Source organism: Rissa tridactyla, chromosome 1, assembly GCF_028500815.1.
Source record: "Rissa tridactyla isolate bRisTri1 chromosome 1, bRisTri1.patW.cur.20221130, whole genome shotgun sequence".
Lineage (NCBI taxonomy): Eukaryota > Metazoa > Chordata > Aves > Charadriiformes > Laridae > Rissa > Rissa tridactyla.
In genome coordinates, this window is record NC_071466.1 from 185,176,282 (window position 1) to 185,182,349 (window position 6,068).

The window sequence follows — 6,068 nt, forward strand, 5'->3', positions numbered from 1 at the left end:
TTTTTTCCTGCAGGCTGACCAAGCCAAGCTCCTGCAACCCCTCTTTTTATGTTTTGCACTCCACGACCACCTTGTTGTACTCTTTCGGGGAGGGGGGAACTCAAAAGTACCTGACGGAGGGGAATAATCTCTCCCCTGCCCTTGACCTGCTGGCGGTGCTCTAGCTAATACAATCCAGATGGTTTCATGAGAGCTCTTTCAGGCCTTCGCTCTGTGACCCTAAACTGAGGAGTAGTGGTGGCCAGCTCTTCCATCACAGCACGTCATGCCGGCACATATGGAGGCATTTGAAAGCTGTACACTACTAAACAAATATAGGTTTCTCTGGATGACTAGACATGAACAAAAATGTATGTGTGTATTCCCTATTAAATGATGAATGGTGAGATCTCTCCAGCCTGTGTGACTGGAAGAGTATTTATCTCATTGTAGATAACGGTGGACACGTGCCATGGTGGACACACGCCTGGTCATGCAATGAGACAGGCATTGGGCCCCAGGGAAGAGGGAGCCACAAGCAGGCTAGTCCAGCAAGTAATCCTGCTGGAAACCTCTCCTTACTCGCACTTGAAGGGCCTCCACGAGACGTGGCAGCACAGATGGGGCCCACCTGGATGAAGTGTTCTGGCAGGTTGAATCTGAGCTGGGCTGCTTCTGATAAATTGCTCAGGATGCAGGGGCCATTGCAGATGCTGCTTAAATTAGCCTACTCAATTGAGGATGGAGACCAAAATATCAAACTAGGTTTAACTCCTTTTCACCCATCAGATCTGGACCTGCAAGATTTCCAGATCTTAAAAGAAGCAGAGGTCCCAAAGATGTGCCTAATGTGTAGTTCTGCATGCTCCCGGGGCCCCGAGTCTCAGCACCGCTCCCTGCCCAAGTCACAGGGGTCACACCAGTGGTGTGTTCGAGAGCCTGAAATCTTTCGCTCACATTTGGGCAGGACATGGCAGCAGCTGTGAGAAAGCGCAGACACTCTTTTAGTCACCACAAAGGGCAGTTCTCTTACACTTTGCAAATGGCACAGTGTAAAGAGATTGAATAAATTGCAATATATAGCTCCAAACGATCAGGGATGTTAAGACTTTCTATATATATGTATATCAGTATAGAAAGGAGCTAAGCTAAAGGGATCTAACGTGTCAGTATTCCTCAGTGAGCTATTATATTTAAAAACTTGTAAAACCACGGTATTATATTGCATGTTATCCCGCAGTGGCTATTCACTAGTGAATCCATCATTCCTCTGCCCTGCAGCTTTGTTTGCTCAGTCTCGTTCCATGTAGAGCATGGACAATATGTTCTTTCTAGCACACGTGGGCACTTTCAGAGCAAACAATAGACACAGGCTTGCAGTGAAAATCTCCAGGTAGCCCCTCCTTTGCTCAGGCAAGGCTTGAAGCCAGGAATAATTGTGCTGACAGTGCAAGCTGTTCCCAAATGTGTTCTGAAAATAACAGAGGGGGGACTGGCACCACTGAAGTAATCTTTTTTATGTGAGGGTGTGGAACAACAGAAGGCCTGGGGTAAAAATCTCGAGAGGATGTGTTTGTCCTTTCCTTACATCGTTCAAATAGAAAGAAGGCAAAACAAATTTTGCATGGTAAGTCCTTCTTCTAAATAGTATAAATAACACATATACCTTTCCCAAAACTCAGACTCATAGCATCAACCTTTAAGCACCTGACTGAAGCGTATTAAAGGAGCTGGGTGGTGACTATAAGTCCCTTCTAGGTGGGCTGAATCATTTTCTGAGATGTTCCTGTCTCCCTCCATTGAGATTATACAGACCCTAAGGCAAATTGTCTCCTTTCTTCGTCTTTGCCGTGAAGTCCTTTTTGTTAGGTGTTATGAACCTGAACCTCTCTGTCTTTCCCTTCTGCTTAAAAATATTGGGCAACAATAAATACTTGCACTCTGCACTGGCAGGAATCATTACAATAGGAAGATGTGGTAATGTTGCAAAGAAAATATCCTGTGCCATCTCTGGTCATACTTGCTGGTATGAGCACACTAAGCCAGTAAAGTACAGTAGTAAAGCAATTAATATATTGTAAATTATAGCCGTGATTCTGAAACTCATGTTTATTATAAGGAAACCTATCTCTCAGAATGAATCACTTGAGTTTTATTTCATATTCTATTTTAGCTTTTTTTCAGTTCACTGTAGCCAATTGCAAATGCAGCTTTTCATACTTGCCCTGTGAAGCTCATTATTGACAGAGAGGCTGGAATAAACTTGAGGATAAGAAGAAATCATGTTTTTGGAAAGGAAAAACAGGATGTTGCAGCCTTTTTTCAGAACATACCAGTTATTCTGCTACAGAGAATTTAATACATTTACCAACTATCCTCAGTTTTGTTTTGCAAAATTTGTATATATTAATATTTTAAAAGGGCACTTTGAGCTCTGTGTGGGTAGTTATGTATTGACACTCTATGTGTGAAGATGAAAAGGCTTCTTAAGCCAAAACTTGCTGCTCTTTCTCCAGTAAATCTTCTCAAGAAATCAATGGACTATTGAATTCCTTTCCAAATCTTTTTTTATTAACTTGCCTCTGACACATGGAGTGTTGTTTGCCTAACATCTGGCCATGTCTCACCTAATCACATTCCTGCCATCTGTAGTTTTGAGTGCATCTTTAACATCTTTGTGTTCCTGCTTGTGGCGTTAAGCACTTTCACAGAGACATATGAACACTGGTTGGAAGGGACCTGTGGAGGACAGCTGGTCCGCCCACCTCCACAAAGCAGGCCTGCCACGAACACCAGAACGGCTCAGACATGGCTTTGCCTCACAAAGTCCTGAAAACCTTCAAGGACGGTGACTCTGCAACCTCCCTGAGCAACACGCTCCCAAATTGCACTACCATCCTCCTAATGTCCAAACTGAACTTCCCACACACTGGTATGTGGCTCTTGCCCCGTGTCTGGGCTGTCTGGCACTACCGAGAAGAGTCTGGCTCTGTTGTGTTTGTAACTACACTTCAAATAGCTATAGCTTGCCCTCTTCTCACCCTTCAGCCTCCCCTCTGCCAGCTTAAACAAGCCCTGCATTCCCAGCCTTTTCTGTTCTGAAAATCCAAATGTTTTAGTCCAGCTGAAGTCATGTGGCTCCTTGGATTTGCAGGACCTGGGTGAGACTTCAGGGTGTTTGAGACGCAGGAGATGACATTACCCTTCTTGGACTTGAACTTAAAAAAGAGTGAAAGAAGAAGTAGTTTTTTTCCCGTGCATTTCTAAGGATAAAGAGTCAGCCAATACTGAAATGATCCCTGTAAAATGTGTTCTAACCCTTTGAAGCATGGATTTAGACCTGTTTGTAGATGTGTGTGTAAGGTCAGATGCTTTGGATGCAGCCAGTTTATCATTACTGTACTACTTTGTCTTCTAGCGTACTGGTGAAGAGCACACAGCCACAACAAAAGAGCAAAATACACTTTGCTTTCCTCTACAGACTGGCTGCCTCAACGACACTGATGATGAGTACAAAGTGAAAACTAAACTCAGAGCTCCTACAAAATCTCTTGCAGCTTCAGAAGATATTATTTGAGTCAGACGCAAACACAGACAGACATGAGGCTCTTGTACCGAGAGGACGGTAGTGTGAGTCAGAGAGCAGCAGTTACTTCAAAACAGGGATATTGCCAATATGATTTTTTTTTTTTTAGTTTATAGGTGAGTGTAGGATTTCCTGTTTGTAGAAACCAGGAAAATGTTAATAAAACATTTAACACAACCTCATGTTCTAAAAAACAAGGTCAAATGCAGTAAAAATGTGTTTAATATTTTGGTAAAAGGATCTCCTGCATCTTCAGTACCAACCTTATTTCTCCCTGTAAAGCCTTTTTGCCAGCCTAGGCTCCAAGCGTTGGCAAAATAGGCAGCTACGGGGGCAGAAGCACAGTCCTGACCTGCTTTGACTAAGCCCAAATGCTAGAAGAGACCACTGCATCCCAAGAGTGTGGGACAGCAGCTGGGGCAGAGGCAGGCAGCAGAGCCCACCAGACTTCCCCCATCAGTGCCCCAATGCTCCTCACGTTCAGAGGACCCGAAGTACCAAGCTCTGGGCCAGCACCTCCAGTTCACACAGGCAGGCCAGCTCTTGATTGCTTTATGCCTCACACGAGGGTTTGAGCAATGGCTGGCAGGTTTTGCTCTGTAAAGAGCATTATAATGTTCACAACACAGGACCTGCTGAGGTGGCAAATGTGGGAGGTCGTGCCTGGAGCACAGGGACCACTGAACCCTATCTGATGGCACTACCACCACTGCTAGCTCCAGTTCTCGCTGAAAACCTCTGCTCTGGAAATACCCTTCTAGCTATAGTAGACTGCTTAGTGGAGGCGTTCTCTGTGCAGGAAATGTGCCCTCAGTCCTCTGAACTGCCGTGTCTGGAAATTTTTCCTGTAAAAGATAGCAGGCATTACTGCATCATGTGTCATCTCTACAAGACGGTAGCTAGCCAAAAGGCACCAGAAGAATAAAGTATAATGTACTGTTCATTAGTAGTCCCAGCTACTGTTCTAGCTGCAGTTGACCCGGTTGCTCAGAGAAAAGGTCTGGGGAGTATGGGGGAACCACTCCCTGCTGAGCTTCAGGGTGCTCCATAGGCACTGAGATGACTACCAGAGTTCATAGAATGGTCCTACAAATTAACAGAGAGGGGCTTTTTTAGCAGGGTTTGGGGGATTTTTGCCCAAAAGTAGTACACTTGGCCTTTCTTTGAATGTACGAGAAGATACTCTGGCTGCAGAGTATCTGTGGCAGAGATATGTCTCATAGAAAGCTAATGCCAGCTACAACCAGGCAAGGGTATCGTGTATATCCCGAGGCTGTGCTTCTTTTGCCCACCCTTTCCAATATTTTAATCAAGAATTTAATCCTATTCTTTGCCTGAAAACAAGAAAATATGTTATCTTTAAACTCATGCACAACCTCAAGTAATCCTAGCAGATGCAAAGTTCTCTTTTGAAACAGTGAAATCAAATACAGCCATGTTGATGACAAGATAGAAAGGGCTTTGCAGTCCTAGGGTTACAATGTGCCACTCTTCAGTCTGAAGATTGGACGCTGGCATTTGCTCGGCTGAGAGAAGTCTTTTCTTTCCTGGTGAAAATTAAGCAGTGCTTTCTAGTTAGGGATAGGCAGAAAGAACCGGCAGTGCCAAGACACCCCACGTTAATACAACTGGCTTTTCCTCTGCAGACAAAATTGCCTGCAAGCGTGTGGATGTGTTCTCCCACCTGCCCGTATACCTTATGCTGCGTGGCATCTTTGGGCACCAGGTGCTGGGGCAGGGGCACTGCTGAGCACCATCGGTGCCAACGTCTCCATCCCTCCATGCACCGAGGAAAGACCCACCCAACTCCCCTGATATGGCTACAGAGAGAATTGTGCCACGCTGCTTAGGCTCAATGGGTATCAGACATAAACATCGATATCTGTGGTCCTTGAAAAGGAAATGAACACTAATCTTGATTATTATTTTTTTAATCAGGTTCACAAAACGTATCATAAGTAATTTTCACAGCTGTTGCCGATTTGTTAGTACATCTGTCCCCAGATCTCCCTGCTGTTTGCTTTATGGTTTACAATCTTATTTTCATTTGTTTAAAGAAATGTTTTTCTCTCCCCCGTCGTTACATGAGACATCCACATGAACAACAGTGCAACAAGGAAACTGCCTATACCCACGGTCCTGTCAACTCTGCAAAGCAAACAGGCACAAACGGAGCAGGGCTGCCTTCCCCCGCCCCTCCTGCAGCTCTGCTCCTCTCACCCTACCGATGGCATAGAACAGTTTGATGACAAACTGCAGCTGAGAACTGCTTTAATTCGTAGAATAGAATCATAGAATCATAGAATGGTTTGTGTTGGAAGGGACCTTAAAGATCATCTAGTTCCAACCCCCTACCATGGGCAAGGACACCTCCCACTAGACCAGGCTGCTCAAAGCCCCATCCAGCCTGGCCTTGAACACCTCCAGGGATGGGGCATCCACAGCTTCCCTGGGCAACCTCCTCCAGTGTCTCACCACCCTCACAGTAAAGAATTTCTTCCTG